The sequence below is a fragment of the Pyxicephalus adspersus genome, chromosome 3 (genome assembly GCF_032062135.1).
Source record: "Pyxicephalus adspersus chromosome 3, UCB_Pads_2.0, whole genome shotgun sequence".
Lineage (NCBI taxonomy): Eukaryota > Metazoa > Chordata > Amphibia > Anura > Pyxicephalidae > Pyxicephalus > Pyxicephalus adspersus.
In genome coordinates, this window is record NC_092860.1 from 127,583,114 (window position 1) to 127,610,903 (window position 27,790).

General features: G+C 37.5%; 1 protein-coding gene across 2 annotated transcripts in view; it reads right to left on the reverse strand.

Annotated features, from left to right (window-relative positions):
- PGM2 (phosphoglucomutase 2) overlaps positions 1–12,395 on the reverse strand; it is a 20,894-nt gene extending 8,499 nt beyond the window's left edge. Inside the window, exons 1-8 of one of the 2 annotated variants that reach the window (XR_011919989.1) lie at positions 12,274–12,395; positions 10,232–10,399; positions 8,432–8,538; positions 7,406–7,490; positions 5,997–6,080; positions 4,845–5,038; positions 3,023–3,212; positions 1,109–1,206 (exon numbers count right to left, since the gene is read on the reverse strand). The gene's annotated coding sequence lies outside the window, so the exon portion shown is untranslated. Of the gene's footprint in view, positions 1–1,108; positions 1,207–3,022; positions 3,213–4,844; positions 5,039–5,996; positions 6,081–7,405; positions 7,491–8,431; positions 8,539–10,231; positions 10,400–12,273 lie in introns of those variants that run through there. The other variant, XM_072406341.1, reaches the window with a different exon arrangement.
- Positions 12,396–27,790: the final 15,395 nt, after the last annotated feature.

Sequence of the window (27,790 nt, forward strand, 5' to 3'; positions counted from 1 at the left end):
AGAAGAACTAGATGGTCCCACTAAACCTATTTATGGTTTTAATGAACATAGAACTGCAGATAAATCTATCATTTTTTGTTTCAGATAAGATGTTACTTATTTGGGGATATTTCCTCTAATTTCTTGTCCTTATAACAGCTGATCACCAGAAATGGAAAGAAAAGGTAATCTCTTCAAAAAGAAAACACATCTGACAGGTTTCAGCCCTTCCATTTATTGGTTAACAGATGTGTTTCTGTTGGATAATTTTTTTTTCACATGCTGTCCAAGGGAACATATGTGCCCTGCTTTAACTGGAGTTCCATTTTAAAGAAAACCTGTTATAATAGCAGGTGAGCTTTGAGCTGCAGTTGTGATTGGAAACCCAGGGAATACATTAGTTCCAGAGATGGAAACTCAGTCACAGTAACACTTTACTAATGCCTAAAGAAAAACTTTACTTTTTTTATAGATATCATTTATGCTAAGCTCAACAGCTCACTTCCAGGGAGATTCAAATCTGATCAGCCAGCCCCATATGCAGGAGAAAAGACATTCCAATTCATTCATAGGTATGGAGGACAATCTGGTCAGAGAGTTTGCAGCTGTGCGGACTACTATAGGCCACAAAGTGAGGACCTGCAGAAGCAGGGTCTGAGTACTATAAAACCAATGGTAAGTGCTCAGGTTAACAAAAACATGATAATCCTTTTAACCCAACCTTCTGTGCGATTAGGTGTCACGAAAGTTAGATATTGCTGACTAAGCCTAGGCAAAAATCAAGGGTTTATAAAACTCTAGTTTAGTGCGGCTCATCGTAACTTAATTTAGTTATCTGCAGTGCCAGATCATTAACAACTCACAACTAACAATAATTACTGTTTTCTATATGGTAAACTGCAGAGGGTGCCACACACTTGTTCTTCCCCCTTCCTTCACTATAGAATGTCTGTACAGTGCTTTTTCTTTGTACTCTCAGAAGAAACACTCTTCAATGATCCTTTCCAGCAACAGTTCATGAAGGTTTGGGAGTACCTTTAATTTCTTTGGCTATGCAGTAAGAAAGGAGAATCTGATTTTAGTATAATTGCAGTGTACCGGAATGGATTAGTAGCTCAGTGACTCTCACCTTTCCTGCTTTTCAGCAATTGCCAGCCGATCCGCATCAGGGTCGTTTGCCAAAATAATTCTGGCACCTTCTTTTTCTGCCAATGCAAAGGACAGTTTCTACAAAGCAACACATACAGAATTGTTTTTAGTTATTATGTGTGAGTAAATGTTTAATATATGACAATTCAAAGACCAGCTCTGCCGCAAACAGCTGCCCTGGGCTTTTGTTTTACCCTGTTCTGTTTAAACACTGATTGTACAAATTCTAGACGTAACTTTTTAAATGTAGTTCAGTATGCAACCACTCTGCGATTAAATCCTTCTTCTACTATTCAGAAAATACAGTACGCTTGTATTGCTGACTATACAAAAACAGTTTTAAATTTTATTCTAGTTGGAAAGAAATTTGATAGTAATAATGTTGAAGTGTATGGGTTAGTGAGGTAGAAGAAACCTAAACCAAAAGTCATTTAGGTTGTTAGCCATATAAATCTTACAGCAAATCAGAAAGTTATTAGGATTAGTCATTTGATTTTTAAACAAAATGTGAAAAATCTCTGTTAAGAAAGGCAGTCAGAAGGATTATCCTATGAATAACCCAAATGACTGACCCAGGAAGACTATAAAGTGTTTGCCACATATATAGCTGACCACCATAAAAGTGAGCAGAATGGCCTGCACAGCAGATCAATGCCATCAGCTGGACAAATCCCCGCCTTAGAGAAACAGATTTCTAGCCAAATGCCATTTATCACCGTATGCCTGCCAGGGTGTAAAACACTATAGTTTGTAAAGTGTTCAGAATAGGAATTAAATTATGTCACTTACTAGTTATCATACTATGTAACTTAGAAAACACGCAAGAATTACAAAAAGTTCAAAGTCCTAAAAATAAAGTTCATCATTTGTTTTACTTCTGCTGTCACATAACTGCACCGGCTCTTCTTTCCAGATTTCACCCAGAGCTATGTAGCAGGTTTACCTGCGGGCAGCTGCCAGCCACACAACGTATGGTATGACGGGAATAATATTTACTGATCTACTGAAATTTTGTTCCATGCTATCACCCATGCTGTGCTACTACGGGCTGCTTTTTCTGCTAGAAGCTGCTATCAAGACAGCTGGGTGGACAGCATGTCAGCCAGGCTAAATAAAAGGGCTACATGCAAGCTGTATGTCTAAACAGTGTCCTGTAGTTTCAATTAGGGGCTGAGGCACCCAAACTGACCCTGCCAAAATGGATCTGCTTCCACACTCGGCATGGTCATAATGCTGAAGGGAGATACAGAGACGTGACAGGATCGCCAAGTACATGCTCAGTGTGCTGCTAATCTTGCATGAAAACGGAAATTCCCAAAAGTTACTTTGGGGATATTACGTATTTATATAATTTCATTCTTAGAGTGAAGTAACCTTAAAAATATAAAAATTGCAACCATGCTCATCCAAAAGAGACTTAATATGGTTGGTTTAGTTCCGTTTGAGAGTTTATGTGAAGAGTGGAAAACAATGCTAGAACACAGTAAAATGTTCTTTATAAAAAGTTTTTACTTCAATTTATTTCAAAATGCCTACAAAGAGGCTCTAGTCAAAAATAACTATTGCATGTGAACACCAAATATTTATAAGTTGCAGATAGCAGATAGGGGAACACTAGGCGATAGCAACACATTTTACTAAACTGGAATATTTCATGCTTACAGACATAAAGACCTTATGGTGGGAAAAAGGCAGTCCTATTTGGCTTAGTGGCTAAGCTACACAGGGGCTGCCAACAGAAGGTGCTAGGTTTTCTTTTTATTATCCCCAGAATGCTCTACAAACTAAGCAAACCTTTGTCCCATTTAACATAATTTGGGACTAGCATGATGTACTAACCAAAGTATTTTAGATGTTTATGGTATACAAAAAAGAAATACAACAAAAGTCTTACCAGGACTCCTTTCCCTTCTTCAGGATTGGGGTATTTCACTGTAGGAAACTCTGGGTCTGGGTCTTTTTGTTCTGGAACAGCAAGTGGGGGGCTGATGCTGAAAGCCTGGAATGCCGACTGTACAAAATCATGACCCACACCATGCACAGATGTGTGCACAAATTTTACCTTGGAACTCTTGTTTATGTCTCTGCAAAACAATCATTTAAACAGAGTTATTTCATTAAATCAGAGAGAAGCATAAAGGTATTAACATAGAAAAGGAAATACCAACTGGAAAAAAAATCCTTTTTAGAAATATAAATAAAAAAGAAAATAGAAGCAGCAGTAAAAATGTGGGCAATGAGGGCTATTCCATGACCGTCAGCCAGTCACTCCTGTACAAGGAGAGGAGAGCAACAGTGATAGGTCTAAAGTATAGGAAGCTAATGCACAAAGGAAAACAGTTTAAGGTTTGATTACTGCACAGATCTGAGGAAAAACACACCAAAAACACTAGGATTTAAAAAAAAAAAAAAGAATACAAATGGCTTTGGTTATCATGCATTTACTATCTTGTAGTGAAGCTTAAATGTGAACCTGAACTTTACCTACAATAAGCAAAATAACTGGTTCACTTTATAGCAGATTGAGTATGGTTGTCTACCCTTCTATGTAAAATAAAAATGTTGAGTTTAGGTCCGCTTTAAAAAAGGGGTTATCCACATCTGAAATAAAACAAATACATTTTTTGTAGCTTACATATCCAGCATTGAGGATGCCGTAGGGCTTGTAACTGGTATTTCAAATCTAAAAAGCAGGTAATTCCACTCAGGCCATTCAGAAAGAAGAGTTTTTTTCTTATTGGAAAACATTTCCAATCCCAATGAATGGCCCCAAGTTAAGTACATCCTACATATGGACGACTCCTAGATACGAATGGTGCTTCCCTGCCCCCTCCTGTGCAGGACGGAGGCTTGATGGGGGGGGAAGGGGCGGTTTGCATGACTTGCAGAAGAAATCCTTTGCTAAACACAGTTGAGGTTGTGGGTGATCTTAAGGACTGAACTCTTCTGCAACATCTTACAACTCTTTAATGACCAAGACAAACTCTGCACTTGTTTCTTTTTGCAGATCAAAGCAAAGCTTGCTCTAGAAGGTAATATATGTCTAGGCTCTATAAAGATTTTTTGCTTTGTTTGTGATTAACTCACAGTGAGGATTTTATACAGTAACGTACACCATGCTGCCTAATAATATGTTGAGACAAACATCTGTCCTAATTGCATTTATTAAAATAATGTACCTGTTCTGACTTACATACAAATTCAACTTAAGAATATTCAATGTGAATAAAAGTGAATAAAAGTGTCAAAGCTTAGCTGTCTTTCACCTTCAGATTAATATATATTCTTGTTAATCCTTTAAAACCTCAAACAAATTTTTCCAAACTGTTCTGTTTTTTCTTTTTTTTTCTGCCGTCCTACTACTCTACTGACCAAATCCTAGCTCCTTCATGTGGCTACACTAGGCTCTGGACACTGGAAGCACATAAAACCAAAAGTATATTTGTACAGTTTTTCTGAAAAACAAAGATAATCCTGTTTAACCTGCCAAACTGAAGTCATACATATTGATCATATAATCTATCTTTCAGCAGGTCTTGTACTTCATTTGTCTAAGAAACATAATAGATAAAGGGCATTTTTGTCATCAGTGCACAAGAATTGGGGCAGGTTTTGGCATTCCAGACACTCATGCTTAAGGATGTATGTATGTTGTCACCGTATACCTTTTATTAGGGATGATGCAACAACAATGTAGATTATTTCTCTTTGCTTACCTGTGGAAGCAGTGCTTTTGTAAATCAGAAAAGTAATCCTTATTAATAGACTGGAATGGATCTTTCAGAAGTGAGCTGCTGTCAATAAGGGAATCATCCCAGGCCTGGGGCCATGGCTCCAGGTTCTCCTCAATAGAGTGAGCAATACCCTTGTCATGTGGTGGAATGATCTGTGCGCCATTCTCCCACTAAACCTACGACATAAAGAATGTACAACATGGTAAAAAGACCTACTGATCTTAGTTAACAATAAAGCAACAATTGATTGTATTAGGGTTAACATCAAAGCATAAGAAATAACTTAGTTGCATCTTTTAATATTTTCTTAAATAAATCTGTCATGAGTTTTTGAGTTGCCATTTCAACTCCATCTGAAAAAAATAAAGGTCTAGTCCTGCTTCTAGGTTAATGAATGCCAGCCTGCAACAAGTATGCATACATGGACTTCTGACCTGTTCTGGGTCAGTGTTTGAAAGCAGTAAATTTGGTGGGATAGTACTATGGCCAGTCATTTAGCATTTTTGTAGGTTGCTAATAATTACTCCCATCGTTCCATTCTGTAAGGTTTACGTTAGTATGTATGTGCTGAAAAGACACCTAATTGGAGTTTGCATGCTGTTTCCATGTTTATGTTAGTTTTCTCTAGATGTTCCTGTTTCCATCCTCTTCTGGAAAGTTAACCGATTTCCCTTTATATTAGCCTTACTATGTATACAAGTGTGTAACTGTAGTATGGACACAAAAATGTACTTTTAGAGACAGGGACTTAGTAATGTCTGAACCTCCTCTATCAAGTGCTGTAAATAATTAGTGTTTTATAAATATATGCAAAAAAATCTGATTGCAATAATGGACCCCACAAATGACAGTATTCCCAAACACATCTTGTCTCTTATTTTGCTAAAAATTAGGATGAACACTTTTATATTTTTTTTTTAATTCATTTTCACATCTAAATAGATAACCCGAAAATAAAGCTCACAAATAGTTATGAATATTTCAGTTTCATGTAAGGGTATGATCAAACGTTGTCAGAAAGTTTTCAAAAATCCCCCCCCCCCAAATTCATGATATGCACGCATGAGAATAACATTTGATCAAAGCTTATGGTTTCTTTACAGCTTTCTGTATATTTCCCAGTTATAAACTTACCTTATAACCATTGTCTTGCTTTGGATTGTGGGAAGCTGTAACCATAATTCCAGCACAGAGTTTGAGATGTGTCACCGTATATGGCTGGAAGGCAAACACAGCAACTATTAATTTTGACACTAAAAAACATGGCTATTCACAGCAACAAATGAAGGGTTTCTATGGCTAATAAAGAGAAAGATAAGCTAACTAAAAATGCAGAAATGGATTTGCTTGGACAGCTGGGGTTTAAAATAAAGGGAAATATCCCTCTTGGGATTCAGTCACCCAAACAGGTGCTCCACTCACCTTGTATGATAATCATAAAATTCTGCATATACATACTTTTAGGATCCACAAAAAAGTTATGGTATAATTTTATCAAGTTCATAATGCTGCAACATTCAGCAGTCTAAATATAGTGACGTGCAATACAAAATAAATTGTAGAGGCTAAAGAAGATATACACAATCATGGGGTTCTCTGTGCTATGCTAAAAGGACACTTAAGAGAGATTAATAGAGGCTGTGAATACCGAACTTCACAAAATCCAAGTAACCTGGCTTTCATTCTAAAATTTTGGCTTTAAAACCCTAAACATGGAGAGAGAAGAAATTTTGACAATCTTCCAAAATGCATTTATAACATACTTTGACTAAAATATACTGAAGTCAAACACCCATGCATTTTAAAAGGGATGCCTGCCAATGCAAAGCCCCATGGCTTCTCTTATGATAAAGTGACATTTAGCGGCAGGAATTTCAATCCGTACTCCAGGGTTAATACTACACACACATTTTATGAATGGGTCACAAGGTTGTGGATATGATAACCTTTCTGCATCATAAATCTGCCCCATGTGTCCTGGGGACTAGAACAGAGCAGCTCTAATCCACTTCCTGAGGACAAGATCCCAACAAATCTTTAGTTTCCCCCTTTACAGACAGCAGTAAGTTAGTAAGGCATGGTTTTCAAGAGTCACCGATACAGCTTTAATTGTAGTGAATACATATATATGGCTTTCCCCATCTAGGATGTGTCATTAGATAAATATACTTACCTACTGTGGCCTGCTTCATACTACGGGATGGGGTGGTGCCTGTACCTCCAGTTCCAAGTACAATAGACAACAATAAGAGACAGATCTACTTTTAATTTGATTGAAGAACCCCGTGCATCACCCAGAAGCACGCTGCTGGGAGGATCAGCACAAGGAACAAAGCCAGCCATGGTAAGCATTTCTATCTAACGGCAAATCCCATTAGGTAGTGTTACAGACATTTCATCACTAAGGTGGGTGGGTAAGGGGCAGAGATAATTGTATTTTACGGTAAAAATTCAGTTATCCTAAAATTTTGTGCAGTAAATATTTTACTAAACAACAAAAGTTGTTGTCTTGTAAATAAATAAATAAATAAATAAATACTTACAACAAATGGTGTCGGTGTGATACTGGAGAACAGGTACACGGGCACACCTTGACTGACAAAGGCTGTGGCAGCAAGTCTTGCAAACCTGAAAAAGTAATTTTTTTTTTCATATGTGCTGTACTGCATAACAAGGATTTATTAAGAATGTATTTATTTCTTTTATTCATTTATATACATTAGGGGTTGTCATTTATTTATTGTAATAAAATACTGATTATTCTTGGGAAGGCTTATAGGAAAAGTCACATAGGGAATGACATATGGTAGATGCAGTTTAGCTATGTTTTGCTCTGTTAATTTTGCAGCCAGAGAGCTTAATCTAATTTACACCAGGCCAATGCAGAAATTATTTGGAATCTTAGATTTTGTATATAAATTCTTAGATTGTAAGCTCTTTGGAGCAGGGTCCTATCTTCCCCCTGTGTCACTGTTTGTCATTTGCAACCCCTATTTAATGTACAGCGTTGCATAATATGGTGGGAGGATCGGCTGGGAAGTTAAATAATTTTGTATTGGATTCAATACAAAATAGCTGTATTGAGTCAAATACAAAGAAATATTCATATAATATATGTATAATTATTTTACCGTGTTGAACCCAGAAATTTTTTTAAGCCGAATGGGCAGAAATAGTAGCCGGGTGGCAGCCCTTGTATTATGTTATTCAGGAACCACCCAAAAACAGCCGGGTGGTTATTGAAAAGTGCCAGGTGGTGCGGCCAGCTAAAAGGGGCTGGGGAGAACACTGTATTATATATGCTACTGTAGTTACATTACATGTTCAAGAATTTTTTTTTTTAACAGATTTTTGTGTTATTTAAAGTTTAATATTAAATATCAGTGGGTTATGCCTAACAATTACAGCCTACAATGAAAAATAAATTTCCATAGCCTAACCTAAATACGCAATTTCAAGCCACTAAACGAAATACACACATTCAAAGCAATCGAATATTTGTTGATGTTATAAGGAAGAAACAGGCAGCCTGTTGTAACCTGGGTATGCTAGAAAAGGACCAGATTTACCTCTTACTACTTCCTCCGCTTTCTGGGTGAGCTCGAGCATCATAGCCAATGACAACACCTCTCTCTTTCAGATCACTGATATTCTTCAAAAGGTATCGGCAGAATCCCTGTGAGCAATACACAATAACTTAATAGGTTCAGTACTATTAATTTCCAAAAGGATTTACATAGCGCTGTATATTAAATAGCGGTTTCAAATGACAGACAGATACAGACAGTGACACAGGAGAAGGAGAGGACCCTGCCCCGAAGTGCTTACAATCTACTAATTACAAATATATGCATTTATACACAAATACACAGTGATGAGACAAAGGCTACTTTCAGACTGGTGGTGCGAACAGGGTTTTCCCACTGTGCTGGTTCTTGAATGCTCCAACATTTTCCAGCAGACATCAGTGGAACTACTAAACTGTTCTTTGCCAACCCCATTCATTCTGGGTGCATCAGGTCTAACCCTACTCAAGGAAATACTTAGGGGTATGAGAAAACGCTAACTACACCACAACCTCACCACCAGTCTGAACATATCCTAAAGCAGTGTTTCTCAGGCAGTGACACTAGTGATTTTTTTTGGCTATCCCTAAGGCTGACATTCTTTATACTGACCCCCATGCTATCATACTGTGAGCTGTGGACGTAGTGATTATAGAAGGAGTTCCTTAACAACTGAAAGTTATTTCAAGGGATCCCCAATGTTAAAAAGTCAAAAAAATCTGGCCTGAAGTGTGTGGCCTTTGCACCAGTTTAAAAAACTAGTTAACATCCAATAAAAAGGGTTTCCCCCCCCCCCCCCCCAGTGCTCTGTAAGGCAGTTTTTTGGCAAACTGAGCAAAATATAGATAACGTAAAATACATTGCAATTACTATGGCCCGATTTCCTTTAAAGACTAATAAAACATCTGGTGCCAATAAATCTAAATTATCTTTCTTCAACATCTATGAAAAAATGTGCTCAGCAAAGAATTAGAGATTCTCTTTCAACACTAAAGATGAGTAAACTGACTGACGGATCACGAAGAATCGCACAAGGTTGATATTTTAATGCTGTCCAAAGACCACCATGGAAAAGTATGAGAACATTTGTAAAGAGAAAATACTTTTACTAAGAAAAAGTAATAATGGCCTTCTTTGAAAAATAACAGCTGGACTCTAGGACACTAGAAAAATGGAGATGAGGAAAGTCTGAGTAAGGTTAGAACTCCTAAATTTGCACCCTTGTTGCCCCTTAATGACCTTGAAAATGCTGAAACCATAAAATTAGTTAGAGCTAGGATAATGGCTTGTTCGCACAATAATATTATTCAGTACAATGTACATTCATGCGGTGTCTCCTCTTTAGGTTTCTGGGATCTCTCTGTCTTCCTCCTCCGCGATCCTCCATGATTCCCGGTCTGCAGACTGTCAGGCATTGCAGTGCTCGAGACCGGGTTTATCCTATGCTCCTCGCTTAACAATGACTTTGCTTAAAGTGGACCTAAATTCAATATTTTTACTTTACAAAAAAGGGTAGACAACCATTTTATTCAAAGTAAAAATTGTAATTTTTTTTTAAATGCAACACCCTTTTTTTCAAAACGGAGCCTGATCATTAAGCTAGGTGCATCTGTGTGTATCTGTATGTTTAGAAGAGCAGGTTATGTATTAATGCAGTTGTGCATATGAAGTGTGCATATGTAATTTTCCATTAGTACAATCAGGAATAGATAATCAGGTTTAGTACAGAACAAATTACATATTTTTCTCCATAATAATAAAGGTTAAATAGTACAACAGTACATTTATTAGGCAGATAAATACCTGAGTTGTCTGGATAATGGTCAGGTCATTCATCTGAGAAACACCGGGGCCCATTGCCGCTCGCAGCCCCGCAGTACCAAACTCCATCCGAGCACCAAAACATTTCTTCAGCTCTTCAGTGTTCTTTTCTGACACCAGATGTTTGATCAGGTCTAGGGTTTTGGGATTCTGCACAGAAACAGGCATGAAAATTAATGTAACCATAGAAATAGCAGCGTTTAGCTGACACTGCAGGTAGGGTTCAATGTGTGCTGCAAAGTAATACAACAAAATGCGACTTTACACATATCAACAAATTGCCATTCATCATTGTACATTAGAAATATATTTTACAACTGCTTGAAGTTCTAAAACAATTTACAGTAAACCTGGACCGTGTTACGTAATATAAAATAATGTTGCAATGGTACATGTGCTAGCACAAGGTTCCAAAGCAACACTTTTACATACAGCATGGTGGGAGCCATTAGATAAAGTTTGACGTCCTTTATGTTGAAGCACTGAAATCCCTTCCAACAAAAATGCAGTGTAGACAGCCCCGGGCCCTAAGAAGAAATTAACACAAGAACTTGGGTGGCTTTAGCAATGGTCCCTTTAAGTGAAATCATGAAATCCCATCTCTTGGAGACATGGAAGAGATATTCTCTTGTTAGTTTCAGGTTTTCCCATCAGAAAAATGTATCTACTCCCACTCTTGTTGATCTGTTCCACCTTTCCCTGGACCCGGCAGACAACACAGAAATGGTCTCCTAATAAAAACACAGAGCTGCCAAGGTTATCTTATTAAATCCCAGAGTATAGGGCATTATTATGACTAGTTGGATTCCTGATATCACCATTATTTACACACGGGGCAGCACACAACTCTATCACAACATCAATACGCTGCCAGTGCATCTCCTATGTAATGAATTATTCTTTGTTTACTTTAAGGGTTTCCTTTTTTTCCAAGGACATTTCACTGACATCAATCAATGAGAGAGGCCAGGGAGGCCGGGGAAGGGACTGTTCATTCATTGGGAATCACAAGCTGCAAAGTATACACAAACCAGCATGAAAAATACCACCGACTATTCCACTATTCATCATATGTGCACAAATACAACGTAGATAGCAATCTGATAATTCAGTCCCCTAACCAGGGTTACTCCAGAGATTGCTGGGGGTTCCTTGAGCAATTAGCAATTTGTGACCATCAGATCAGTATAAGTGACACAAATAATTTTTTTGGCTATCTATATCAATGAAATTCTTCCCACCAGCCAGCAGTGTATAAGACATTTTTCCTACTGACCACCAGACTACACCATGTACTGTGAGCTGTGGATATAGTAATTATAGAAGGGATTCCCACAACATGAAAAAGTTATTTCAGAGGTTCCCCTATAAACGAAGGTAGATAAAGTCCATACTAATCTCTGCCATGCAATGGTGTCAGGGTGCCTGATAGAAGAAATATCAGCTCAGCACTAACTTTACTGCAAATCATTGTTAGAAATTCACAGCAAAGAGACAAGGTGGCTGCGGGATCTAAACGAGTCAACCAGGGACAAAGCAACACAAATGCTCACCCTGGTATGTCATCTCTTTATTTTCAGAATAGGAAAATCACACTGCAATAAACATAACTTCAGACATTGATTTTTGGCTTCGAACCTCAAGAACCTCTTTCAGGTTTTTATTTTACATTACTGCTTTATTATTTACACAGTAAATTGGATGAATGTCATCCCAGCAGGATACACACATCACAGGGGAGGCATTCAGGGGATAGTGACAAAAAAGTGTCTGTCGGTATTGTGCAGCCAAATGCAATGAATGGGTTACTATAGATACAGCACAATAGGCCCTGATGTTTTCTGTATACAGCTCCCCAGTACTACATCTCCCAGCATGCCCCGGGCCTGTATGACTCTATGACAGGGTCCTGCAGCCACTGCTCCCCACAGATACCTCAGGGAAGGTCCTGGAAATGAATGGAAGGTTCTATCTTCTGGTGCCCCGGCTGTCATATGTTATATATCTGGGAGCACTTGTCTCACCTTGTCCCATTTCAGCCAGTCCTCGGCAGCCTGGTACACCTTCGCGTCCTCCCGGTCAGCCATGTCTCCGCCTCTCACTGACAGGACCGCTCTCTGTCACCACGGAGGAGACAGGGGATGACGTCGGCGGATCATGTGACCGCTGACGTGAAGGGGCTCGCCTCTGTCTACTTCCGTACAGCCCTGACACCTGGTGGTGAAATGGGAGAAGGCAGGAGGAGCTGCAGAGGGCGCTTTGGGATTGTGCTGATCAATTTTATTATTATTATTGGTATTATTATCAATAATATTATTATTATTATTATTATTATTAATAATAATGATAATAATAATAATATTTAAAAAGGTGTCTGTGTGATGCAGCGGCCTTTTTTTTTTTTTTAAAGTTTCTTAAGTATAGAAAAGCACATTTGTGATTGCATGATTGATGTGCCTAAACATTGTAGAGATGGGGACAGACCATTCGACTTTTATGCACATCACATGCAGTGTATAAATAAAATTTGATGTGATTTCTTTAAACATCAAATTATCTGCGTCTCATTGACTTTCTTTAATCATGAGTTGATAATCCATCAGAGAATTCTACTACAGGGGAGATTGCTGTGAGTAGGAATGTGACACTGCCCTGGCTGTGTTTTCTGGCAGATGTGTATCTATCAATCAGTAAAGTGGCTGGACAGATTTATAGATATGTTTACTTGATATGAGATGCTAGGATAATACTTTACATCCTCCTGATACCTCGATCCACCAATGGAGAAAATTCCATTATGTCCGAATATATGGGAGTATGTGATGATTAATCCTACTTCCTATAGTAGAACACAGGCTTGGAAGCTATTGTGTGGTCATATAGGGATGGGGGAACCTGCTTAGCTAACAGCATGCCCAATATAACAATTATGCTGTCATTTTTTGTTCTGTGGAGGCAGCAGAAAGGTCTGTATAGACTTCTTGTGGAGTCATCAAGCAAGTAATCCTTCCATTTTTCCTATTCACAGCACTTTTTCACTTCTGTGAGGATTGTTCTAGTAAAAAACTGTATTTCCTTATCAGGATAGCAATAATCTTAAAATATATGTTACTATCCTAATAGACCAGGGGTCGGCAAACTTTTATGGCCACTACGCCATTTCAGGGGTGGGCGGAAGTACACTAGGCCGGACTCTGAGTCCCCCCTAATGGCTCGCCCACCACCAGGTAACGCACTCAAAAGTGAAATCCTTCTCCTCTGTATGCACTCCCCTTCAGGGAGCCTTCCTCAATTACTGCCCGGCGAAATATCAAAGCCAGCTGCTGTAAATAGGAGAGCGAGAGCAAGGAGGCGGCTCCGGAGCTCGGACTCCGGTAGTTCCTAACGCCCCCGGGCAGATCCGGCTCCAGAGCTGCGGGTTGCGCATTAGGTCGGATCAGCCAGGGGATGTTAGGCCGGAACAAACTACCGGCTAGGCCGTATCTGGCCTAAAGCCCGGAGTTTGCCGTCCCCTGTAATAGACCATATGCTTTGGACGATGGGATACCTGCTTAAATTATTAGGTGCGTCTTCTTGTAGGGTGTAGGGAAGTGAGCCCCCACTACATAAATTAAAGGATCTGTTATATGGTCCTTTGGAGGATGCACAACTTAGTTTGCTCATTGAAACCTTTACTTAAAGAATACTGGATACATTTCAAACAAATTGTAATTTCCACAAATAGTTTATTCCCTGTTTAAGTGTTGGCCTTCCCTCCTGCATAGCCTATTGTGGAAAAAGGCTGCCTATCAGTTTGAAAATCAATATTTATTAGAGGTATTTGAAGGTGATGGGATGGACCAGCCCTTGATATTCTCAAAGAAAGTAAACATTTTAATATCAGAATGCCCAGGGTTCTTTCTGCGGGTCTGCTCAAAGGTACACACACATTTATTGCCTTGCTATTTCATACAGGTTTATAGAAGCATTTTAAGCATTTCAGGTTCTTTGAGAATTCAGTGAGCACAGTACCTATTTAATAATTAAATCCTATTTAGGATGAATACCGGTACATATTTTGTTTTCAGTAAAAATCACCCATAGATATTTTGTTTCAAACATGCTGTAAGTGATGCATGAGTTTCACACACGGTGCACTAGATGGCAGCATTCATCACATTCATCAACATTCACATTATGGGGCCTGATTTATTAAAGCTCTCCAGGGCTGGATTGGATACACTTTCATCAGTGAGGCTGGGTGATCCAGCAAACCTGGAATTGCCTTTTTCAAAGTCATTTGCTATTTGCTATAAAATGTTTTGCATTATGGACCAGATCCATTCCATGTTTGCTGGATCACTCAGCTTCACTGATGAAAGTGTATCCTCTCCAGCCTTGGAAGGCTTTATTAAATCACGCCCTATATCCTAATAAAAGAGCACATTTTAGCTGTTTTTAAACTAAATTGTGACCTTGATTAGCTTAATATATATGTAAAGAGTATGTACTTCACAAATGTATTTTTTCCTGTTTTTTATAGAGAAAGGGAAGAGTTAAAATGCTACAATCCCCCTCCAATCCCTCTCAATGCCTAGGCATAATGCTGGAACATGCCTTCATAACCAAAAAATAGAGACAATTAGAGCCAGCTCATATGGGTGTTGCCACAATGCTGTCATACTACCAACTAATAAATGCCTAATGTGGAGCAAGTGCTTGGATAGGAATATTTGATGCAGTTAGCTGTGTTAACCATTCCACTAAAACACAGATCATCAACAGCAGACATTTTTAACTACACTCCAAATGCTTCCAAACTCCTCGGACCCTGTTGATAAAAAAGGGAATCTGACTTTTCCTCAAACTTTTTCCTACTAGATTGTAAGCTCTTCGGGGCAGGGTCTTCTCTCCTCCTGTGTCACTCTTTGTATCTGTCTGTCATTTGCAACCCCTATTTAATGTACAGTGCTGCGTAATATGTTGGCGCTATATAAATCCTGTTTACTATTAGTAATAATAATAATAGTAAAATAATAATGAAAATCAATTACTGCCATTGATACACATGGGCCAGGAACATGCTCACCATGTCAGAAAAAAAGAAGCTTAGAAAGTTTTTTGGAATTATGTTCAAATCAATGAATAGTGACCAGTAAAAAAACACAACAGACAAATTTCCAAACCTTTACACCGACACTTGATTGCCTTCTCTGCTTTCTATAAAATTGTTACAGCACCTGTCTAATAAAAAGTCCATATAACTCAAAAGAACCCAAAAACTTTTTTCTATTGCCAAACATAGTTGCCAAGCCTTAGTGTATCATGAAACAGATGATTAAAGAATGTAAAAAGTTTAAAGTTAACATACATTCTCTGCCAGACTACACATTTCCAAATACATACCTTATAAATATTGCTGACTATCGACTTTTTGGGATTTCACTCTTCAACATTATATACACCTTTGGTACCATACACAGCACTCGGAATACCTTGGGTTGACCATATTAGTTTACTGGAATCCCTAATTCCAACTTCTCATTCGACTACATTTTCTAGTCTTCAAGACCTCTATTCTTGGGCTCATCCTGGATTTCCAATTAAGTCTCTACCCCCCTGAGGAAACCAGACAAAACGTGTTGGGTTAAAGAGAAAACATTAATTTCCCAAAGATTTTCATGATCCTCTGGATAAATATTGTGTACTTAATTGAATTGTGATTTTATCTATTTATGCTTGCTCGTCACTAGTTTAGTTAAGCTATGTTTAGCTAAGTCTGCTATCCCATAAAAGCCTTTTTTTTTCTTTCATTCTTTATTTGTTTAATAAAAAGCCTATTTCTCACTGATGCCCTGTACACTACAGTATATTAAAAGTGTATTTATAAATATTAGTGGCTTGTAGTAGCCTGTGTATTTTCTGAATGAGGCACTTATAAATTTAGTAAAATCATAAAAAGTATTTTTAAATATATAAATATATATATATATATATATATTTTTTTTGCAGTTTATATATATATATATATATATAAACGGCAAAATATAAATAAACAGAAAAGGGGGAGGCATAGTTAATAAGGTTTATTTAGAGATAACCTAACTGAGGTTAAAAAGCAACTTTGAAAAAGACAACAAAAATGTATTTTAGATGTCAAACTAACAGCCCTGCCCTGCAGATTACACTGAGAAAGCTGGGTGAAATTTGGGTCCAGGCCCCATACCATCTGCAGGGGCTTCTATGTAACATGATTATTTGTACCAAGTAAATATGTTATATATATTGGATTGCATTTCAAAGATTAAGTAAAGCATTTAGTGAGCATTCCATATGCTGTTCAAATGCATTGTAAATCTAAGCTTTTATTTGAGTTTTGGAGAAAGAACGAAAAGAACACCTACAAAGTTTGTATTACTTCCCCCATAAATAAATAACCTTTGCTCTTTGTCTTGTTGGTCATTGTTACCTATACAAAGTAGTGGGAAATCTAAAAGTTTGATCCAGTAACAATTGTATAAAAGGGGGTTGTCCTCCCTGCTCTATCTATAATTAAAAAAACAAAAACATGTTGGGATATAAGTGCACTATAAGATTATACTCTAGATAGTCCTATTTTAGGGCAAAACTGTGAAAACATGAATATAACTTTCATTAGCATATCTGTCCTGGTAAATATTTCAAAAGGAGTGAAAATGTTTTGTGCTTGGTTGACAGGCAAAAGCATGAATGTGTGATATTACCAGTATCTGGTGACCTTTGTTCTTACCAGTTATTCATGTTTTATAGTCCTCTTGCCCCATTGACTCCATTCAGTACATTGAGTCATGCTCAAAAATACATTAGCACACCCTGCAATATTATCAGAGCATGCTGCTAGAACATCACTGACATTTTTATCATAACTATTAAAAAAACAATCTAGAGTACAAATAAAGATCCTTGTCTTTGTACTATGTACTACAAGTACTTCATGTACCTCCTATGAATTAACCTAATCCTTCTTTGTTTGTGTCTCACTTGCTCCCCCCTAAAAGACACTGCAGCTCATAGTGGGGGAGTTTCAGTAACATGGGCTGTGCTGCCAATCCAGAAAGCAATGGGCAATGAGAATAGTTGTGTGTAGGTTCTGGCTTGTGACTCAGCAATGAGAATAAGTGTGGAAGGCTCTGAATTTAGGAGTAGTGCAACACGCTTGTTGTATAGGAAGCTACAACAGCTAGACTTTATTGGCAGGGTCAACAGATATTTGTGTGATTTTGATCCCAGGTTTACATCTATATACCTATGATAGGATGGCTGGAAAGTTGTGTTGCACTTGGTTCTGCTGTACAATGAGGTCACAGACCATTATTTGCATGGGCTTCCCATTGCGCAGCAGCACACAAAAGAAAGTACATGCACTTTTCATATTTATATTCTCTGCAATACTGTATACCGCAGGTCAGCTAGCAATGTGTATTGGGATGCTATAAAGAATGAATGACTGCAGAATGTGGCACCATAGAGCACCAATGCTATGACACAAGTGTTATCACATCACACAAGTGTAAACCCGGCACTGGCAATTACAGTAAGTGCTGCAGCATATACTGCTTTTTGTAATTGGAGGGAGTTCTATTTGAAATAGAATTAACACACAGGGATAAACCTCTTGATAAAGTGTAAGGAAAATGTTTACTGAATAGCATTTATTAACTATTTTTATTTTTAATATTAATAATAATGAACAGTATTTATATTTCGCCAACATAATATGCAGCGCTGTACATTAAATAGGGGTTGCAAATGACAGACGAATACAGACAGTGACACAGGAGGAGGAGAGGACCCTGCCCCGAAGAGCTTACAATCTAGGAGGTGGGGGAATTAACACACAATAGGAGGGGGGAAAAGTAGTCATGGGAAGTAGTGACGGTTTCAAAAGACAGAAGAAGATGGGTAGACAAGTTACCTACCCATTTTACCAATTTATATGTAAATAACCGGAATGGAAAAATATTTTATTTATTGATATAAAAAAAAGGAGAATTAGTGACAACTGACTGTCCTCACTTTACTTGAACACTGTGTATGAGGCTAGGAATGTTGGCTGATCTCCTTTTGGCAGTCATAATATAAGCATGGACAGGGGAAATTTAGTAAGTGGCGGGTGCGGACGTTGTTTTTACACAGGGAAATATTTATGGATAATACGGATAACATAATAATGGGAACCCGCACTGAGACAAGATGTAGGTTGCTAATGGTCAACTCCGGTTTTAAAGGCATTTTCCTGTAAGGTGAATAGATACAAAAGCTTTATTATTTTTTGAGTGCCTGATCTGTAACAAGTATAGGAATTAGAAGTTCTGATTTTCCTCTGGACTAATTCACACTATGGGCTCTATTTATAAAAGAGGGAATCTGACATTCCCTTAACAACTCCCTCGTGGGAATCTTCCAGGTTCATGTGTATCAATGATAGAATTTGAATACCACGAGGGAGTGTCAGATTCCCTGTTTTAAAAATTGAGCCTTTTTTGTTGCATTAACATAAATACATTACCGCATGGTTTTATGCCTTAAGGCACACAGTGTTAAAGCAGAATTTTTAGGTAGAAAGCCCCTCCGCGATCCTAGTCCTAGTCCAGGTCCTGTGCTGTCCTGTCTTCCTTTTTCTTCCTGGCATGGACTGGACACCGGGCATGTTCTGCTGTCTTTGTCCATCTTCTAATGACATCAACCAATCCCGCACTGCACATGCACGCAATCTTTTCTTTTACTTGGCGGGAAAGCTCCTTCTGCACATGCAAGCTTGGCTCCGGGTTTCTCATTCAGTCTTTACCGCACATGGAAGGGGAAAGGTCCGCCCCTTCAAACTAAAAAAAGTATTTAAAAGAAATAAAAAAATACATTTTCTAATATAGGTCCTCTTTAAGACTGTTGGTTTTGAATAGACTGGCAGTGCACTATATTTCATTAAACAGACCTAGTCCAATTTTTTTTTACAGCCCTTGATCATGTGTGCATTTAACATATTTTAGGCATGATATTTACCAGGGAAAGTCTTTATTATGTAGACATTCAAAAACTGCTGCTGTGCATTGCTCCGAAACTGTTGCTGTGCATTCCTATCTTAGTTTTGACAATAACAGCTGCAGCAGATTAGGAGCTGTCACTCAAGTGACATCAGTAGCATTTCCCTTGTCACCCCTCCCACCCCTGAAGATTCATTATGTCATATAGGGAGGGGCAGTGATGCTGGATTAGCACAGATAGTAATCAACACTTCCAGAAGAGTGGGTTATACCCTACATAGAGAGAGAGGACTGTTCTAGGAAAACTACTCTCAGTCAAATTTCAGCAGTTAAGAGGCACATTTCAAGTCAATATTTATGGAGATGAAATACACTGCAAGGAAGTAACTAAAATACTAGTTATTACTACTTACCAGCATTTTTGACTTTGTCCATATGGAATGTGCCTTTGTTTTCAATGTAGTGCTCCACGATGCACAAGGTGGTTTACATAAGTGTATTGTAGTGCACTATAATGCATGCATGTTGTGGCGCACCAGCTGGTACATTGGACTCATTCAACCATTGGAATCATTCAACAGCACAATGCATTTAGCATTGACATTTGCTGCATACTGCATCAGGAATTCAGAAAAAATGCAATTATCATTTTCTGAGGATCACAACATAAAAAAAAAAAAGATACTTTTCAACAAAAGTTATAAGTTAGAACATTTTACAAAACTTTTACTTTATTTCCAGATCCATTTACAGTAAAGTAAATAGATACTTTTTTAAACTGAAGCAGAAACATTTAAAAGGGAGGTTTTAGTTTTTTTTTTTAATCTTCCTGAAACCAGCAAATGGACATGTATTAACATTGTTTATTTAGAAAGCTCCTACATATAATGCAGCACTGTACAACAAATACCCCGGTACATGCTGGATGTACTGTTATCAGTGAGAAAGGTTCCATTTTTCTTTGCTTGCAAATTACATACTGTAAAATATTCTATAAATATTAAGTGTAAAACAAAGCAGCTCTGATTTTTTTTTAAGTTTTTGCATATTATGTGTTTATTATGTATGGTACTTACTGTAAAACTTCTCCCTTGTCATATGATTCTGTGCAATGCAACTTCTCATCTGTCTGAGCGATAAACTGTAGCATAACTAGATTACAGATTTACATTTTTAGCAGTCAGATTAGGGCAACAGATTTTACAGAGTGTGATGGGTGACTTGTCTATAACACTATACAGCTCTAGCACTGGGCCAACCGGTTTACTACCTACATGCATTTTAAGGTTCTAATTTTAATGTTACATAAGTATACCTTAAAGTACAAGTTCCCTTCAACCAATTACCCAACGCTTCTGAGAACAGCTTGCCATGGTAAATTCCTGCTTGGAATTTTTCTCTATTATAGGAATGAATTGGGCCGTGACGTGCATGCTAAGAAAAGGGACCAGCCAGGGAGGCTGCACTGTGAACATCACTGAAATAGGGAAGAAAATACCTTTTCTGCACAGCACTCTGCATTCTGGAGGGATGGAGAAAAAAAATAAAGCCTATCTAAACCCCAAAATATAACATAATGCAGCTTACCATTTCCAAATATGGTGATTACAATAATTTTCCTTTTTTTCAGACTTTTTTCTCTTTTATTTTTCTACAGTAATCTCACACACCACACTTTCTGTGCCTGGGTGACTATACTCACTCCTTTATTGAAGGAAACCATGGATGTCACCCAGGCTGCCTAACATGTATGCTTTTCCTTATCCTCATTACATAGTGAGTGGGAATAACAATAGTTTACACAAGTAAAATTACATACATTTTTTTTTTTGTTATTTCAGCAGAAATAAAGGAAAGAGCAAACAGGAAATAAAACAAATATATTGCATTATTGTCACACAAATATATAAGAACAGATAAGGCAGATTTATATAGCCAATGTTTTAGTTGTTCCAACCCCACTATTTGTGGTAGGATTTATTTACAGTAAGTTTATGTAACAAGTCAGTTTGTCCCTTGGTCTGCATGCTACAGCAGTTATATAAGAACTCCTTATTTTTCACCTTAGAATCAAATTTAAGCTCCTGTGCTTTGCCTTCAAATCCCTACACAGTTATTGTCCCACTTACATCTCTGACATGGTTAAAAAATACTCCCCCTGCCGCTCTCTCCGCTCCTCCAATGACCTACTAATGACTTCCTCACTCATAACCTCATCACACGCACGGATACAAGACTTCTCTAGAGCTGCTCCAACTCTCTGGAATGGTCTTCCTCGTCCTATTCGGCTTGCTCCTACTTTCTGCTCATTTAAAAGAGCACTCAAAACCCATTTTTTCAAACTTGCCTACCCGGCTTCTTCTGTCATTTGAAACCATCACTACTTCCCACACTACATATCTCCCATCCTTTTGTGTGTGAAATTCCCCCACCTACTAGATTGTAAGCTCTTCGGGGCAGGGTCCTCTCCTCCTGTATCACTGTCTGTATTAGTCTGTCATTTGCAATCCCTATTTAATGTACAGCGCTGCGTAATATGTTGGCGCTATATAAATCCTGTTTAAAAATAATAATAATAATAATAAAATGCTACAGCAGTTATATAAGAACTCCGCATGGTATCCTATGATATTAAAGTTTTTAAAACAAATTTTGCATGTAGATTTAATCTTTTGCACTTGAAATCCTAAAACGCAATCAAGCTTAATAGAATCTTGGCACACTCAGGCCATCTTATATTATATATAAACATTATAAATATTTTTTTTGGTTAGTGGTTTGCTATCTTTGCTACACCCTGGAATTGGCATGTGACAAGGATTGAAATAATTTGCATTGGCCTGAGCAGGAGGAATGTGGTGCTTAGCTGATCCATTTTATAATGCTGTTGTGATATAAAGCTGTCAGCACGCATTAATTCAAACACAAATAATAAAACATTATTTTATCCAGTTATGTATTAATTAAAAAAAAGAGGTAGTTTATATATAGCTGTCATAAGTGTCTGAATCCCTTCAGATTAGTTTTTTGGAATTCCCCTGCACAGCAACACTCAGAAAAGAATAACATGGGTCAGCACTTTAGTGTGCCACTGCTTTTTTAAAGAGGCACAAGATGGGACAGATCCCAGACCTAAAGGCTTCCCCACCCTTCACTGGTAATTCACTGATGTGGAATAATCATATACATCTGATATGTACATGATTGTTCTGGGTTATAAAAAAAAGGATAATGAAGGCAGATCTGGACATTTCATCATGAAGAATTAGATAGCAGAAGCAGTTTTCAGTTCCTTGTGTCTTGCAGGGATACCTGGATACCAGATTGGCTGAACAAAATCTGTTGCTGGGTAAATGCAAAATCTTGCACCCAGAACCATTTTCCCTATAGGCAATGTTAGCAAACCAGTAAGGTACCATTCCGCTGGCAAGGGCCCACCTTTTGCTATCAAGATCCCCTTTTTACCCTTGGGAATGAGTACAGGACACATAGTACCCTTAACCCAATACAAGAAAGGAATAAATCAGCTCTAGAAAGAACAACAGCACACACTTTTTACATAGCTGGGAAGAGCAGCCAAAATCTGCTTGCAAACACATAAAACCACTCACACAAGCATTTCTAGGAAAGTGGCTTCAATTCAAGTCAATTCAAGCCTGTAGAGGTGACCAAGATGGCAAACCTCCCCTGGATACTGCATTAAACTTTCTAAAAGTGATCAGGTTTTTAATACAGTCACACTGTACCTAATATTTGCCTTTGCAAAATCCAGAAATGTCCAAATATCAGATCCTTAGACTATCTAACCACTTCTGGCTGCATGGACTTAATACAGGTAAACTATGCAGAATTCAGTCCAGCTGGGCAGAGCTTTTGGTATTGCATTCAGCCAGTCCAGCAATGGGGCAGTCGGCTGTCCTGCTGAACAAAATGACAGGAGCTCAGCCCGGTTGTCATTATGTTTAGCCAATCCAGCAGCAGGTCTCTGAATCTTTGTGGAATCTCCTATTATGACTGGACCCTAAGATAATTATTAGTTAAAAAAAGAACAAATACATTTTGCTTTGTGTTGTGTCAATATTTCTAGGGCCGAATTAACCCCTTCTGGGAATAAGTACTATGTACTCTTGTACTTATTACCCTGATTGAGTGGTGGATATCTGGGTCCTTATTAATAAAGGGGACTTCCAGATTCCAATAAACACCCACTTACAGTCTACCACAACACTGGGGTCATATTGTGTGGATGAAGGCCTTTCCCCCAACACTGACATAGGCAGGCAAGGGTTGGTGTCGCTACACAATTTTTATACCTTGTTCCTTTTTTGGCAAGACAGATTCCATAAAACCTTTCATTGATAGCAGAAGGCACAAACCCATGTTTTATTTAGAAAGGTCCCAAGCCTAATAAAGGTCTGGTTTTAATGATAGGGGCACCTCTGTGTAGTTTTTTTCAATTCTGGACACTTTCCAGGCATTAGGTATTTCCCTGAAATAGGCTGGAGCACATTTCTGTAAAATTTCAAGCCTGTGAAACTCATCCAGGAGTCATTATTTTCCCAAATTGTCAAAATTGCCCAGGTAGTCGTATTTGCCAAGGGCATTTTGTCTAAAGTCATTTGTGATGCTATGCACCTACTGGGGACATTGTTCCTTTACACACTGAGTAGCTTTGTTAGTGTTGCCTTCAGCATCTCTTTGCATATGGACCCATTATAGATTTTTCTACTGTAGAATGTCTGTGCCTTCTAATAGATTTGTAACTGCAACTCAATGCTGAATTTACTTTCCATTCCAAATGCCGATGATTTTAGGATTATACCTAGATATTACTGAAGCAAAGTGTTTCCTATTTTACTCATTTTGAAAGTAAAGTCAGAAAAATGTCAAAATTGTAGTTTTTTTTTTTCTTTTGGTATATCTATCAACATAAACTTTATGACTATTACACACTACCTATTCTGATGTTTAGGGTTTGTTTCAGGTTTATTATCTTCTTTTTGTAAAGAAGCTGAGAATCCTGTGAACTTTATATAAACATACTTCTCAATGTATACTAAATTAATGAATCTAATATATCTAATATTAGTTGGAAGCACGGTGAATGCTTTTATCTTTACTCTCCCCACTGATATTGGCTTTTAAAGATGCTTTATGTTAATATCCTTTGATTTGGTGAATACACAATTTCCCACACCCCTTTCAGTGGAAAACAAAGCTTTACAAGTTAAAGTGGTCACCTGGCAATTATTGCTTAGCATTAGGTTATGTGAAGCTGGTAAAGACCTTTATAAAGATAGTTTCCCTCTAAGGAAGAGGTCACATAAATATAACACCTGTAATCTGAAACGAAGGTGAATACCAAGATGATGTTTCCAAATTTAAACTTTGCCCCTTTTCAGAATAATAATCCTAAAATAATTGAATCAACACTTTATGTAGGAGTATTCCCAAGCAGTCTGTGCACAAAATAACTGAGACTGACCTGTAAAACTAGTTTTTTTATTGTGTCTGTCTCTGGTTGTAGAGCCCAGGTGATGTCATTCACAAGGTGTGATAGAGAATAGTTTCCACCTGTTCTCTTTACACACTTTCTTTGTAATCTGATAATTACTATTCTTTGCTTCCCTTCTATTGTCTTGTTTAGTCATTACTATAACTTTCAAGGTTTTGTAATCCAATAAACCTGAAAGTGTTATTACAGTAAAACACAGCTCAACAGAAATATTATTTGATATCCTTTTTTTTGGTTAACCATCATATTGAAATAATATAATCAATATTAGATGTAACAGTAAAGCCAATTGTAATATTGACACATTATCATCAAACACATATAAATACTTTATAACTTTTTAACAATAATGCATGAGAAAAAATTGCATATATATTATTTGAGTTTTATACAACCCCAGGAAGCCAGATTTATCAATCCTTTCAGTAATTCTGTTTAGGACCCCTGCTTCTTGTTAAAGGATTCTGTACGGCAGTTTTCCTTTATACTTGTCTTTGGCTGCAGTAGTTTTGAAGTCTTCAGTGAATCATTGAACACAGTGGTGTACATTCTAACATGTGTAGTTTCAGGGGCATTTACAGAAAGACAATACTGGCATCCACCAGGTTTTACCTAGTAAGGCGTCCAGATGCATAATATGAATGCCAAGGTAGAAATTAGAACTATTCAGCAGAAAACAGGAAAACCTTTTTCCTGAAAGAGCTGAAATGGATGGAAATGGATTAGATATTTAAAAGCCTATTACTCAAATCATTCAGTCATAAAAAAACAGATATAAAGACAGATATAAAAACACACCATAATGTAGCTCTATAATGAAGGCGCAATTCCATTACTCACGTTTGTTCATTTTTTAGATCCGCCAGAGCCGTCGTTCGGTTGACAGCACTGTACACACTCCAGATTCCTGTCCGATATTATTATTATTAAACAGGATTTATATAGCGCCAACATATTACTCAGCGCTGTACATTAAATAGGGCCCTGAGCCAATTATTGGACAAGAACCATTGCACGTGTGTACGTAGCCTTAGATGTATGAAAAAATGATTTAATTCTCAGAATTGAACTGACACAAAAACACATCCTTTGCCAGGCAAAACTGCTTCATTAGGTGTATTTCATCTGTTTATTTTTAATGGTTTGTCTGGAGTTCAGATTTATTATTTATTTATTTATATTATTTTAAAATACATTTAAAACATTTTTCTTATAAAGAGATTCTTCAGACTTCCATAGGATATTTGTCCAATTAAGTTAAGTAATAATTAATATGTTATGGCCCATGAAAATGCAATACAGATATCAGAGTCTCCTGGCTATACTTCCTAGATAGAAACAATAACATTTTTCTGTCAACATTTTTTTGGTTCTCTAAAAATCAATATGTGTTTGGTGCATTACATTTATTAATGCAGGGCTGTATGCCAAAGTGAGACACTTCTGAAGTATAGAAAGAGTTCCTAGTTATGTGGTTATTAAATAAGTCATTACCCTTCTAAAAACAAGGACATTCACTGATTGTGTGCATTGTAAGAAGCAATACATGGTTGCCAATATTCCAAAAAAGTTTTTTTTTACTACAATTAGTCATTAGGCTGATTTATAAAAACTCGCTGGGTACATTTTTGCTTTGGGAAACCACAAAATTTTATACAGTACATCCAATTTGGAAGTGCTTTTAAAAAAAAATGTATTATTAATATTATTTTGCATTATAAGAGGTATTGTTTCTTACATATGTCTCTTAAATAGGTAAAGCACTGTGCGGACATCAGATAGACATCAGATTTCTGTTGCTGGATATGATCTTTGCTGATTGTTTCCAGTAACAGAATAACAAAGGAGCACTGTACACACAGCATTGTTCTGTTGTATGGAGTGGGAGGGGGGTTGATGGGTGGTTGTCCCTGCCTGGCCATTCATCAATTAACCGGGGTGCTGTACACATTTACCCAAGATACAATCATGACTGCTTCTCCAGTGAAAATTATCTAGCATCAAGGGGTGGAGATAGGGAGGTGAAAACTGTGCTACTGCACAGGGGCCCCCAGGCCTTCCTCAGTCAATAGAGACCTCACGTCAGTTCATAAGGGGGGGGGGGGGGCTGGCCCAAAGAGTTCTGCACACTCCACCACTGTCTAGACTGTCTATGTAGCTTTAGTCTTCTACTAATTAAATTTAATAAAAGCTTTGATAAAGTTAACAGGAAAACTGCCTCCTCATTGTTCAATTGCTAGTTATCTGGAAGGCATTAACAGAGCACACTGCTTGATAACTGTTTGATAAATGCCATGGGTGCCATTTTCTAGGGATGTGGTTGCTTTCAAAAAAGTTAATTTGCAAAGCCCCTGAACATAGTATTGTCACACAAATTGTTGGTGGGGAAAGGTCAGGAGGTAAACATGGCATTGGTAAAGTAAAATAGTAAAAAGACATACAAACATTGTATTTAATAATGACTTATAAATGAAACTCAATGCAAAACTTTAAAAAAGTTTTGCATAGAGATCCCTGACTGCTTTACAATAAAAAAATGGCATCTGCGACTATTGTAGATGTCTGGTACTAAACAAATTCCCTGGTTATTCCTAGCTGTATCTGACTAATACTGAAAACATGTTGTGTTGTTTCTAGACAAATCCCAATGTGGATCACTTATGAGAATTTTAGTTTTGATAAGGCTTTGCAATTCTGGCTACAGTTTGATGCTGTAAATAAACAGTGTTGCTGGCAAATAAAATCTAAACTGAGCTCTGAAAGCCACTGCTTCTGGATATGAATGCTTTTGCAGGGTTCTTTGATTAGTTTGTGTACCAGGTAAAAATAATAATCAAGTAATGACTTGTTATTGCTAATGGGCATATCCTAAAGCTCATCTATAGAAAAAGACTTGTGTTGACTAAATATCCAAAAATAAATTTTAAGACAACATTGACAGATGATAAGAGCATAGGTTGGTGTCCTCAACACTTCTTGTTTCTACTGATCATATAATGCCATATCAAATGTTAATCAAGGCTCATT